The sequence below is a fragment of the Lissotriton vulgaris genome, chromosome 9 (genome assembly GCF_964263255.1).
Source record: "Lissotriton vulgaris chromosome 9, aLisVul1.2, whole genome shotgun sequence".
Taxonomy (NCBI): Eukaryota; Metazoa; Chordata; class Amphibia; order Caudata; family Salamandridae; genus Lissotriton; species Lissotriton vulgaris.
In genome coordinates, this window is record NC_141697.1 from 818,597,054 (window position 1) to 818,612,042 (window position 14,989).

Genomic DNA, 14,989 nt, shown 5'->3' on the forward strand with positions numbered 1-14,989 from the left:
AGGCCTCCTGCTCCTAACCTTAGGGTTCAGTAGTGTAGTCCTAGCGATCCTGAAGCCTTTGGATCTTGTTACCTACCTGCTAGTATTTCGCATTCCACTTTTAGTGTATATGGTTTTTCGTGCCCCTCGGGCATTTGTGTAAATTGTGCGACTTAAAGTATTTTCTTAAGAGTTTTGTATTGTGCTTAGATCCCTGACTCATAAAGAGTTCAGGGTAGACTTGTTATTAATAAATATCCTTTATTTTTACAACAACTTGTGTGGTGTCCTTTCACTTGGTGTTCAAGGGGTATATGTGATGGTAAAACAGCTGGCTTTACACGCCCTCTAGAGTTTAGCCTAAAGACTGCTTTTGTCCACGCTACTAGGATAGCTGGTCTATAAGGTTGACTTACAACCAATCATCAATAAGGGTCGTTTGGTATGATACACAGTGATCACTAGAATAGTGAGCACTATATATCAGGCCAACTTCTCACATTGGTGAGCAGCGGTTGGGATTTGAGCTTGCTGTTGTTTTACCACACGTATCCTAAGAATATCATTTGAAAGATCACATAAGTACCAAGGTACATATAACTTAGCTTAGAATACTCTGAGTTCTACTGAACCAGCTTTTGTGGTGTAACAGGGCTTAGCACACCCTGACTACAACTCTTAGCAAGGGATCAGTAGGCAAACAAATAGTGTAGGTAAGTGCACCACTTACACCTCACTAGAAAAGCATGTCTGACAAAGGAGAGAATTCAGAAGCTCCCCTTGTGTCAGTTGACCCTCCACAGGTCATGTCAAGATATGCAGCTCTTAGCTTCCAGGAGATGAGACAAGAGTGTACCTCCAGGAAGCTAAAACAGGGTTCTAACCCTACCATCCCATTTCTGATAGGTCTCTTAGAGACGTATGATGCCAGGAGAGCTTCTAACACAGGCCCTTCTAATCCAGATGGGAACATGCCCCCCTTAGAGGGAACCCTTGGGGACCCTGACCTCAACCTCAATGGAACAGGAAGTGAAGGAGAGGAAGAGGATCAGGAGTTGTCAGGGGATGAGGCAGACAAAGGTCAGGTAGTAGTCAGAAGGCTCACCAGGACCAACTTAAGCATGCATGAGAATGGAACTGGGGGACCCCCAGGCCCACTCTCAGGCAGGCTTAACATTGGGAATGGACGAGTTAGGTCTCTCTCCAGAGGCTCTAACAGATCCATTCGTACCAATGGGTCTCAGGCCTCTTCTCACAGAGGGATGACATCCCCTCAGAGAAGAGAGCATGAAGCTAAGATGAGGGAAGTCAATCTGAGGATTGAGAGGGAAGAACTTGCCCTTGCCAAGGAGAGACTTGCCTTTGCTAGAGAGCAGAAATTGAATGGGGCAGACCCCACTGGTGGCAGCATTATCCCTAGAGATAAAGGCAGGAGTTTTGATACTAGACACCTGAGTAAAATAGTGCTCCCCTTTAAACAAGGGGATGACATCCACAAATGGATGACTGCTTTGGAGAGGGCCTGCACTGCCCAGTGCGTCCCCCAGAGTCAGTGGGCAGCTATATTGTGGCTCTCCTTTGAAGGTAAAGGTAGAGATAAGCTCCTCACTACTAGAGCTGAGGATGCTAACAATTACCAAGTCCTGAAGAATACACTGGTTGATGGGTTTGGCTTAACAACTGAGCAGTACAGGTTGCTGTTCAGAGACACCCAGAAAACTCAGTCTCAGGATTGGACTGACTTTGTTGATTGTGCCACTAAGGCTCTAGAAGGCTGGCTATTGGGTAGTAAAGTTACTGACTTCACAGGATTGTATAATCTTATTATGAGAGAGCAAGTCTTAAATAATTGTCAGAACCAGTTATTACACCAGCACCTGGTAGACTCTGATCTGACCTCTCCACAAGAATTGGGTAAGAGGGCAGACAAATGGGTCAGAACCAGGATTAGGCCTAAGAACCAGGGTGGTGACCAAAAGAAAGAATCAACTAAGCCTCAAGAGAAGGGTGGGAATAAATCTACAGATCAAACCCCAGGGCCCCAAAAATCCTCTGAAAAGGGTGGGTCCCAAAATCCTTCCAATACCCAAAAGAAACCTTATTGTCATACCTGCAAACAGGTAGGCCATTTCAAAACTGACAGCAGTTGCCCAAGGACCAACAGCAATAAGGAGAACATACCCCCAAGTAACACTTCCAAGCCTCCTGTTACTACTAGTAGTAATCCCCCAGGTGGTGGTAGTGCCCCCAAAAATGTGGGTGCATTTACTTTGGGAGTTCCTGGGGACTCTGGCCTAACCAGGTCCCCTGACTTAGATACTCTTGTCTGTGAGACTGGCATGGGGTTTGCCAACTTCACAGCTTGTCCCAACACTTTGGGCAAGTACAGACAGGAGCCCCTCATCAATGGTTCAAAAGTTGAGGCCTACAGAGACACAGGGGCTAGCATCACCATGGTGGCTGAGAGCCTAGTCCCCTCAAGGCAACTTATACCTGGAGCCACATACCAGGTAACCAACATTGATGGAGTGCAGAGAGATCATCCCATAGCAGTGGTCAATCTCAGCTGGGGAGGTGTCACTGGCCATAAGAGAGTGGCAGTGTCACCAAACTTGCCCGTAGATTGCCTACTGGGGAATGATTTAGAGATCTCAGCCTGGGTTGAGGTAGAGCAAGAAACCCATGTTAAAATGGTAAACCTCCATGGTAAGGTTAGTGGGGCAGTGATAGCCACCGCCCCATTCCAAGATGTCCTCCCTGAACAGGTCAGGAGGGCTGTGCCAGTCACAGCCCAATCTGAGACAGATTCCTTCCCTGAACAGGTTGGCAAGGCTGTGATGGTCACAGCCCATACCCAAACTGAGTCCCTTCCTGAAAAGGTTGGTGGAGTTGTGATGGCCACAGCTCAAACTCAGACAGATAATAGTGTTGTGAAGCCTGAAACTATGGATCACTCCACTTAGACAGAGAGCATTGAGGAGAAAGATAAATCTCCCTCCCCCCAGACTTCAGGAAAGGATCAGCCTCCTCAGGGAACTGATGTGACCCCTTGTGAAGAAACTGCCCCAGAGGTAGTCAGGCCCAGCCTGGCAGAGCCTCTGATGTCAGTGGACCCTTCCAAGGTGGGACCCAGTCTGGAGCAGGTAACCTGCCCTCTCTACCCTGCCTCAGTCAGCCTAGGGCTGTAGAGGTCAGGGAGGCCAGCGGTGGACCCCAAAGGACGCCCTGTCCAAAAGAACTTCCCAATCAGCAGATTAAGGGCACTGAAGCTAGTAGTCCTAGCCAAGGGAAAATAAAACAGACTCCTGAGGGATCCCCCTTAAACCTAGTTAGGGACCTCCCACAGATGGACACTGCTGGGCACAGCCAAACCTGGGACCTGAGGTCCCCAAACCTGACCTGTCCCTCCAGTAAGCCAAACAGAGGGACCCAGCCTCCAGCTTTAGGTAGCCAGAGGTTGACCCTGAGAGCTCACAGCAACTCAGTCCTGGAAAGAAAGGCGTATATGGTGGATAGTGATTGGAGGAAGTTGAGCCCAACATTAGTGGAGTCTCACTTCAGTACTCCATCCCAGCACCAGCCTTTTACTTTGCCAAAACACACCACAGGTAGAGATTCCCTATGGTGGAGACCCTCAGATACCCTTAGGGTGAGGGATTGCTTAGTGGACCATGATATAGGGGGTAACCATGCCAGTGCATATACCACCTCATATGGCCACTCAGGCAATATAGGCTTACCTGGTCAAGGATAGCCTTATCTCCTTTCGTTGGGGGGGGGGGAGGGTTATGTAGGAAGGTGGATATCTGACTATGGTTGCCCCCAACTTTTTGCCTGGTGTTTTGCTGGTTTTTCGACTTAGTTGACCTGGGACCCTGCTATTCAGGGCCCCAGGCCCACTGCTCTCTCTGTAAAATGGATTCCATGTACCTTAGGTACATATCTAATTGGATACTGAGTCACCTTATCAGTCCCTGTACAGTGTACCTTAGGTACCCAGGGCATAGGTGTACCCAGGGCCTACCAGGGGCTGCAACATGTATTATGCCACCCCTGGCTGGCCATCCAAATCTGACACAACTGGCTGCACGACAGCTGGGGCAAGGTGGTGTAATCACCCTTTGCTTTAGATATAGTATTCCTATATCTAACCCTAAAATGGACACATATATTCCTATCAGTCACTCCTATGGCAGGCCTTATCAATCCTGAAGGCAGAGTGCTTGGAATTATGTGAGATGGCGCTCTGGCATGAGCTGAGCCTGTTTGCAGCTTGCAGAACCAAGTCCTAATAGCTGTTCCATGATAACGCGTACCATATACTCTTAAGTGCATTATAATCCTCGCGGTTATTTGCCAACTTTGGTATCGCTTTATCAAAACATGTCGAGTAAGGTGTCATACGAATTGGAATACTAACCCCTCGCCAATTCTGGCGACGGGGTTAGCATTCCACCCTTCTAGAGGGACACAACATGTATGTAACTGTGAACCCCGGTTAAAGCTAACTCGAGCCTCAGCATCACAAAATGGATGCTGCCATCACAGACACAAGTCTGACCTCCTGCTGCTGGGAGTCCTTCCAGCGAGGAGAGCTCGGACAAAGGGTTTCCTGTCAGGGGCGGTGCTAGCACCATCCCAGACAGGGTTTTGTGTATCCCAGGTAGGCAGGGCTGAGAGGAAGGTGACTGCAAGTGGCACCCCGGTGCTCACTGTGCATATGCCGGCTTAAACCAGTTCCAGGGGCACACCAGCCCCTGAGCTGGGGAAAGTCCGGACAAGGGAGAGGGGTGTAACCACCCCCCTCCTGGTCCCACCCATGGGCAGGACCTAGTCGCGTGCCAGCCCCTTTTCTTAGAATAAAGGTAGGAGCAGGCCCCCTTCCCAAATTAGATAATTCTGAATCTTGACTACTTTCCACGAAAGGAACTCTTGACTTTTTCTGAAGACTCTCCCTTGTGGCTAAGGAGTAGCCACCCTGCACCCGCAGGCACCATCTAAGCATCGCGGTTTGCTGTAAGTCCATCCTCCGGATCAAGACTGCCCAGCTCGACGAGACCCAGATTCCCTGGCATCTCTGACCTCTACCTGCATCATCAGCCCAGCTGAGATTCGTGGGTGCGACGAGACCTGAGGGACCGGCCATTTTCCAAAACTGCACGACGCTTAACCAGCACGACCGCCGAGGGATCCTCGAGTGAGTGCTTTGGGATTTGAGAAGCCCTAACCCTGAGCAGCTCCAGCACCGAAGTCCAGCCCCCCAGCATCCATGAGATTTGCGTGGGGCCCTTCTGCTCTTTGCTGCTCACCGCATTGTCTGATCACTTGCCTGCTGGCTAGTGGCCCTCCTGACGATGTACCACGACGATTACACCGCTGGTCTGGTTGCTCCAGACTGGCCCTTGCTCCCCTCCAAAAGAGGAGCACCCCGGACCCTCCTGGTCCACTCCAGACGCCATCTTGACTCCACCGCGTGGGCTTGCTTTTGCCAAGGCTTGTTGCTCCAATCCTGGTTCCAGCATCGCCGACAGCAGACACCTTTGTGGGACAGCTCGCACCTCCATCCTGGTCGCCGACAACGCCTCCTGGTCCGAGGGACAGCAGAGTCCAGAGTCGCCCACTCACCTGGTCGAGGTGACTTCATCCGGTGCCATCCTGGTGCCCACCTAATCACTGGCTAGTGATTAAGAACTGAATCCCCTCTGCTTTCAGGTCATCTCCATCATCGATCCAGGCTTGGATCACTCCGAACATCATCACTGGTCGCCTGCCAGCAACTTCTTCTTTCAGGCTCCATAGACTACAACGAGGATTCCCGACGTCTTTTGAACCCTATGCAGCCGCAGCCCCTGGGCTAGGTAACCCGAGCATTTCTGTGCTCCAACGTAGGTTCACTATCCAAGTGTCCAGATCCTTTTTCGTTTTCAGTCTAGCTAGTCGGATTCGTCCGGAAATAGTAACTTTACAAATACTAGCATCCATAGACTTTGTCCCGCATCCCGCGTGAGAGTGCACACTCTGCACCCGATCTCCCTAGGCCTCCTGCTCCTAACCTTAGGGTTCAGTAGTGTACTCCTAGCGATCTTGAAGCCTCTGGATCTTGTTACTTACCTGCTAGTATTTCGCATTCCACTTTTAGTGTATATGGTTTTTCGTGCCCCTCGGGCATTTGTGTAAATTGTGCGACTTAAAGTATTTTCTTAAGAGTTTTGTATTGTGCTTAGCTCCCTGACTCATAAAGAGTTCAGGGTAGACTTGTTATTAATAAATATCCTTTATTTGTATAACAAATTGTGTGGTGTCCTTTCACTTGGTGTTCAAGGGGTATATGTGATGGTAAAACAGCTGGCTTAACACGCCCTCTAGAGTTTAGCCTAAAGACTGCTTTTGTCCACGCTACTAGGATAGCTGGACTATAAGGTTGACTTACAACCAATCATCAATAAGGGTCATTTGGTATGATACACAGTGATCACTAGAATAGTGAGCACTATATATCAGGCCAACTTCTCACAGGCAGCATCCATTTTATGTTGTCCGAATAGAGAAGGCTAAAACCGGTTAGACCAGCGACCTGAAGCTCACTTCTGAAGGGTGGAATCACACTTCCCACACCATTTATTGGTGTGGCGGTATGATTCCAAGGTGTTTGATACCAAACACGATATGTTTCTATGCAGCCGTTTTCGAGACAGCATTTACCACGAGGTTATAATGCACCTCTACCTATATGTCCGGCTGAGTCACAGGCAACCCGGGAGAATGGTCTCCGAAGGCTACAGAGTGGCTCTGCTCATGCAGGTGCACCCTCTTACCTAAAACCCAGCACTATGCCTTTAGGATTGTTAAGGCCTGCTGTAGGGGTGACTTATAAGTGACCATTCGATATCGTGAACCTATATCTTAAGTAAGCGGTGCAAGCACCATCTTACCCAGGCTGCAGTAGCAGACCTAGAGTTCCATTTTGCATGGCCTCTCATGGGTGGCATAATACATGCTTCAGCTCATGGAAGGCATATGGGGTACCTATGTCCTGGGTACATGGGTACCATATACTAGGGTCTTATAAGGGTACCTCAGTATCCAATCTGGAGTGTACCAAAGTACATGTATGTCAATTTAAGGGAGAAAGCAGATAGACTGGGGTCCTGATTAGCAGGATTCCAGTCAGACTAGTCAAAAACCAGCAAAACACCAGGCAAAAGGTTGAGGTAACCATGCAGTCATATCCTACCTTCCTACACAGGTGGCAAAAATATATCAAAAGCAATCAAAATGCATAATATTTCAGTCGTAAGCGTATAGTTCAAAGGTCAATCAGATTAAATACCCAATCAACAAAATAGTCTAAGTCCGGAATATGCAGGAAAATCAAAAAGCATCCCTAGAGAAAAGGCATAAGGGTCCCTCATATCCAAAATCATGAGTTTGATAGAAAATGTCACCACATAAAGCAATGGAAATCACACAGTCAGCATAAGCATGTTCACACAAACCACAAAGGCAAGTTATACGGAGTGATATATCAATGAGAAGGGAAAATAACATGGTTTATTTCTCAATGCAAAATGGATTTGAAGCCTTCTCAAGGCCTAGTTCGGCCTATACTAAGAAAACACAGTTCTATACATCACAGCAGGGCTAGACTGGGAACCGTTAGCAGCTCTGGCAATTTTGTCTGACTAGTCCCCGGCTTCCCGCACCCCCCAGGGTGGGGTGGTGGTGCAAGTGTGAAGAACTGTTGCTTTTGTACTATGGGCCGATATAGCAACTCCACTGCAAAACCGGCCCCCAATGCTGAAAAAACGCCCCCGCCATACCCCCCCCCCCTACCTATCCTTCCACCCTCCCGGGAAAACGCTGGATGTAGGCTACGGCAGTTCCGGGCCTGCATCACAGCATTATTGTTGTAATTGTAAAATGTCCCTGTTACAAAGCACATATTATTCAAAATTGAAAATGCCACTAACAAGGCCATGGATCTAAGTGCGGCCAACGAGTTCCATTGAGTATTGCATTTTACTGCTGCTCCTTTTCTCATCTGCTTTCCCTGGCCAGGTCCCATGTTTCTTAAGGTAAACTGGGTAAGGTACCACGATTGCTTCTGATATGTGTAATGTTTCAAAATTAGCAATCTGACATATCATTTTCAGTGGGGGTTGAGCAATCTGTGATGACCGTCTTCAGAAATAGATCAAGCAAAGATCTCAATTACCATTAGATCTTAAGAGTCCTAGCCTATGGCATTTAAAGTCTGGGATTCCATAACCACACTTGCTCTCTCTCTCTTAGCGTTCTTTTATAGCTGACAGTCCAAAGCAAACTATTTCATACATATCTATTTGATCTCGTTTCATGCTTTAGAGAATTTATAATTTCCGAGCTAAACAGGATTTTTATCTCCCTAATATGTGTTTACATCTCGGCAGGGGCGTAAGGCCTCTTTATTCCAGGTCTATTAAATGCTAAAAAAAATTGTCACTGCAGTGAATTCAAAGAGGAACCCGTGGCAGATTATTTACAAGCTATGTCACCGTCATCCAATCACTGTAAACCATCTGTGCTTAGAGTTCCAAGGTCATTTCATAATGAGATATAAATAAACTCCTTCTGCTCCCTGGAGAGCCGGCCAGCTTGCCATGCCGTCATAAGTGAAACCAAGTACCTGGGAACTATGCAGAGAAACAGTTATTTCGTAAGCTTCCGCAATTATGGAGGAACGGTGACGCACGCTATTAAATAGTGCGCTTGGGTCGTGCGTTCACACAGTGCCATCTTTTCACTGGCATTTTAGAGCTTTACGAGAATCCAAGAACGGAATAACAGATGTTTAATTTAAACAGCCTATTTTAGGGGTACGTTTTTAGAGATGACTGGTGCGGATAAGAGATTGTTAAGCAGAGAAGCGTGCACGACTAACCCGTCGACTTTGGTGAAGGCCTGAGATGAGGAACATGTTAATACTAAGTTACCAGGAGACTGGCTAAGATCAACAAGTGGGTAAGAGCCGGATTCCTGAATGCTCAAGAACATATTTTAAACCCCACTATTCACATGTTGCTGTTTTCCTTGTGAGTTTTTTAAGTAAGCCTTTCAGGTGTGCCAGGCATTTTACCATTACTTTTTATGAAAGTGACAAGAAGAAATTATCACCCAGTGATGCTCTCAAATTGTTGGCAGCCACAATTTCACAACATCACTTAAACACTTTAGAACAGCACCATTAAACAAACATTGTCAAAGCGAAAAGGTCTTCGCGAGCGCAGGTGCGTGATTTACAATCTCTCATCTAATGGATATTTTTACGTTGACTGAGACGCCAAGGGAGTAAAGAATAATGAAACAAATCAATCTTCATGAAGCCCATTTGGGCACACAATGAGGGCCAAGAATCAGTGTTTGAAGTTAAGAAATGTTATTTCCAATTAATATTCAATACAAAATATATTCATGTCAGAAAAATATAAAAAAAAATACAGGATTACAACTGGCAAGCTGAAATATTGGAATCGGGTCAGTCTCAATTGGATAATTTACACATTAATCACAGCCACAGCAATACAGAAAGTGAGAATTAGAAATAGGTGTTCCTTTAAGTTCATCTAATCAAGATTTGAAGTTTAGAACTAGGATGGTTAGTAGAGTAGGGTCTCAAGGAAATTCAGAAGTGTGAGAAGGTGTCAACATAGTGAAGACTCCAGTAGATGTCTGCCAGAACTGGAAAAAGTGTTTAGCATGAAGCTTCAGACTTCCAAGAATAAAGGAAGCTTAGAAGTCTGTACCCATCAAAGTCTAAGGGAATTTTCTCTTTCAACAGTGTGAACTCTATTTAAAACCAACAGAACTTCAACAACAATCATAACTCTTCCTAGAGCACCAGGGAACCAATCATTTCACTTCTCCTGTTGTGCATTTGGAACATTACCAGACTTCTCCATCCCACAGAACTTGGACAGTTACTGCAACCTTGAGCATTTCTCGTTCCTGAACCGCGATGACTAGGAGGCTTTATCGGCTCATTAGGTCTTCACCTTTCTTGCCAAGATTTCTTTTCAGACCTTACTATCACTAATACAGACAACAATACTCCTTTCTCTAGCTAAAGAAACCTTGAAAACACACCTGCAAAAAAAAAGAACATGCTTACCAAGCATAGTACATTTCAAAATCACAATGCCTTTATTCAGGTTAACTTTAACTATACATTTAGGGGGTGATTAGGATGGCTGGCGGACTAGCGGTAACGGGACCGCTTGCCTGCCATGCGGCGGTTCCGCCACTCCAACTATGATGCAACCGCCACCATGGCGGTCGCATCTGGGCCTGCGGTGGCGATCCGCACGCCATCGTAATCAGCCCCTTAATGTGCATTTCAAATACATGATTATACTTCTGCACATGTAACTCAAGAACAAATGCAAACGTGAATAAAAGCATACATGATTACACTTTCAAATATGACTTGCAGAATATATGCAACTGTGATTGAAAGTATAAATGCAAAAGTGAATACGGAATACATGTCTTCATGTCAAACTGAACATGTGTAATCTCTAGTTTCTACAGTAAATACATTTCATTAATACATTTAAATGTTCACACATTTTAATTTTATTGAGGCACACAGTAGATATGATGTAAAAATATCAATGCAAATTGCGCAATGATGACATGTAAGGGATGGAATTTAAATTGCGCTACTCTTATTCCCCTTCTGATGGCCATGTTAGCCATCACAATAACACACATATGAACCCTTTTCAAGCTCGGCCGGCCCTGTTCTGGTTATCAAAATGGAAAAACCCTTAGTCCGCCCTAAGATGAGGCATAATACTTAACTGCCTCTCCCTGAATAATTGTTTGCAAATCACCTGGATTAGTTATTATAGGAGCGTTTATAATCATAGACGGATGGTATCTTTTTTCCAGACATGTCCAACCGCCATAAAATATTTGGACTTACATGACACCGGTAACATCATCAATTATTTATGGACTACTCACAGCAGATGGGAATGTTCACTTTTGCTTCGTTTTAGATCAGGCACTGTTAAGTAAGTGTTATGCTTTCCCCTGGGCTATAGACAGCATCTTGATTCTATATCTTGCCCATTTGGCAATGTTCTCTCTTTCTTTAATTTGCAGCAAAATATGACCATTCAAGGGATGAGTACCTCTGACATGGCACTCTATAGCTCTTTTTGATCTCCTGAGTTCAGGTTGTTCACTTTTGCTCAGGCCAGAATTCTCAGTATCCTCCAGGACAGTACTCAGTTCTTGTTCTGTAGGCCATCTTAAGCTCTCTCCTTCGTGCCTGCTCGACCAACAGTCCTCCATTTCTACTTGGCATGACACAGCTCTAGGCCTTTTGTCAGGATCTGAGTCTGGCTCAGATAGCAGTTCAGGCCAAGACTTCTTAGCTGTCAGTTCATCATGACCCACCCTCAGGCAGAAGATGTGCTTTCACAGGCTCTACCAAAGTCTCAGTACTCTGTGCACCCTCTTCTTGCTGTCTCTCAGTTGTGGTTTGCACTTCACGGTGAAGTAACACCACATCATCAAGAGGATACTGCACTCTACAAGTTTGGGATCCATGAAACCAACTAGGAAGACCCCCACACAATACCAGAGTATTTGTCACTGGGATAACCATCTAGGTCCAGACTCGTTTTCTGAGCATGTTTCTTCTCCAAGAATCTTGCGCCAGGACTGAGGTTATGGCACTGCTTCAAACATGGAGAGGCGGCAACAGCTTTATTCAGGGGGAACATAGAAGGGACCATGTCAGTCAGTTCCTTGCAATAGTCAAGTACCATGAGATCTGTAATATTCACAAGCGCATTTGCAGGGACTGTTGGCAGTCTCACTGCTCTTCACATGATTATCTTGTGCAGTAACACTCCTGTTTTTCGATCGGGAACACTGCAAAGACACATGAGCGCAAGAGGCAGAAGGCCTAATTACGATGACGGGCGGCCTTAAGTCCGCCCAACATCATTTCGGTCGTGAGACCGCCCGACCTCCTGTCGGCAGTCACTACCGACCAATCAGGATGCGACTGTACAGTGTTCAGTCGCACTCCTATTCTTTACAATGAGAGCATGAATTCTGAACGGAATGCATGCTCTCATTGTAAAACAAAGTGGTGCAGTTCATCTCTGCACCCCGTGGCAGGGACCTCAAGGTGCCTGCCACGGGGTGCAAGGATCAACAGTGGGGCACTATAGGTGCCCCCTCGGCCACCAACCGGAGGCTTTGCACCCTTGGCGGCCCTGCTGGAGACCCCCCAAGTTGACTTTGACAGCATTTCTGTGTCAGAAAGGCCACCCCGAAGGCTGTCGGAATCCAATATTGTAATCCCTTGGGCGCAAAGTGCCGCCCTTGGGATTACTGAGGTCTTTCCGACTGGTGGATGGGCTCTTTGAGCCCATCTGAGGCCAGTCAGAATGACCGGTCGGATTCCTTTCTGACCAACACCATCAAAATGGGTCTGTCGGAAAGGAATTCGACTGACACACTTTGGTCAATCTGGCTTTCATTGTCCATTCTTCTGTTCCACAATGCCAGAAGCCTCTGACCGTTAACTGCAATGCAATCTCTGCCCCACTTGCAACGCTGCACACAACATTATCAGGATCTCATTATTGAAGTGAGTTCCCCGGTCTGTTTCTAGCAAAGCCGGGGAAACCGAACCTTGGTTTGAGCTCCCTCAACAACGATTTACCTACAGTGAGACTGTCATCATATATGTATTAAGAATTGTATTAAGAACTCGGTTCTAGAGATCAAGGAAGAAAATAAATCTACTTTCGGCCCTAAGGTGGTTCAAGATCTATTCCCTATCTTCATGTCTGAAAACAAAAAAGAACTTACTGACGATAAACAAGAGGTAAAAGTAAAAAACGGTAAACATAGAAATAATAAAGGGAATAAAAGGAAACCAATCCGAAAATACAGGAAGAAAAGGCAACGACGGATAATCTTCCAAAACTCCCTGGTCGCACTGGAGAACGAAGAAATAGACTTGGATCCCACTTCTACATCCCTAAAGGTGGAAATTGAACTGTGCTCACCCACTCCTACATCTCTAAAGGTGGAAAGTGAACTGTGCCCACCAACGTCTTTGGAGGTTATGCTGCAAATGGGGGGCCCTCTTCCAAGTTCTTCTCCATCGACTGCGACAAGAGCCCCAATCCTATATCCACTTGGGGCCCTTAACCCTTTGGCCCCTCCTTTCTCTTCTGCCTCAGAGATTGGAGACCGCTCTCTTCCTGCGCGACATTCAAAAAACTCAAAGGCTCATGTGGATACTCTTGTGTTAGACTTTTTACCTTTATTTGATGTTGACTTACCCCTAAACAGAGCATGGCTTCTTAAGCGTTTTAGCGAGATTGAAAGTCTTCATCACATTCAATCTAGGGACATTGAGTTAGTCTCTTTGTATGGTGGAGTTAGGGTATTGAGTATAAGGGTTAAATTCTATTCTCCTATTATAGTAAATCTGATATTACAGCAAGCCGAGAATTTCCAACGCACAGGTATTGATATTCTCCCTATTTTTAACCTTGGTAATACAAATCCTTCCCTTGGGATGGTATTAAGGGGTGATGAACAAAATGGGGTAGCCTCCCCTCTTAGAGACCTGAAGATTTGGGTCTCTAGGAGAAAACGTTCGGTCTCTCAGGTAAAGCCACTCCCGCTACCTCAGAATTCCTCCCTCATTGAGGATAACAATCGGTGGAATTGGCTGCACAGTGCTTTATCCACAAAAACCAAAGATAACCCCAAATTGTTTCATCATCTTTAACATCCCATTGAAAATTATTTCTTGGAATGCGGCAGGGATTCACAGCAGCCCAGAGAAATTTGATCTCTTATTCTCTCTGGGTGCAAACGTGATTTGTATACAGGAAACGTGGTGTATTAATAGGCTGAATGTTTCGAAGGATTTCTATGCCCTGGAAGTGCCAGCTGCCCCTTCCAAGAAAGGCCACGCTAGGGGGGGAATTGCTTGTTTACTATCAAATAAATTGCATTGGAGATTTTCCCATTACATCGACCCAAGTAAACTTTTTCACGCTATAACTATTGAAAATCTGTTTAACAATTGTATAAAGTCACCCATTGTAATCCTAAATGTGTATATTCCTCCAGAAGAGCGTTTTAATTCCATATTGAAGCAGGTATTTCGATATATTGATCAAATCAAAAATGTGTCATTCCCTCCGGAAATTATTCTTGTAGGAGATTTGAACTGCAAAATCTCCAATGCTAGTCTGAAACTTTTTAGAAATAAATCTAAAGAAGAGGTGCATTTTGTTCCCCAACCACTCTTCCCTGATAAGTTAGTGACTAATAAAAGAGGGAAGATTTTGTTAAAAGAATTAGCGGCCGTTGATGGTCTTATATTAAACGGGAGATTCCCGTCCGACGTGCCCGCTAAATTCACACATAAATCTCCTTTTGGGTCTTCTATCTTGGACTATGCAATAACGGACTACGGCTTGTTTCCTTATATTCAGGATCTTAAGATTATACCTACACCCCTGAGCGACCATAGTTTACTGTTTATAACTATTTCTTTAAATCCCATGATCACTGCGCCTTGGTCTCTTAACGGCAGTGACGCTGCTTTCCACGCTTCCTCGGGAAGGTGTTTCTGGAATCCTTCCGCCATTAATGGGGTACAGGATTTATTATCTGAAACCTTAATAGAATTAAATGAGTGGCGTGGGCATGAAATAGTTTATTTCGAAAAATTCATGCGAAACATCATTTTACATGTAAAAAAAACTTCTCGCCCTAGAAAAGGGGTAGTGGTGCCTAGTATACTGCGTATCCTGAACAAGGAAATAAATAAACTAGTCTGTGAACAATATCTAGATAGAGTTATGGAACGAGAAAAAGAAATTTCTAGGTTAAAAAGAAAGAGATGCAGACTTAAGGTGAAAATAAAAAAGGAAAAGGAGGATAATGTTTGGATCAACTTGAGGGAATCTGTTGTTCATGG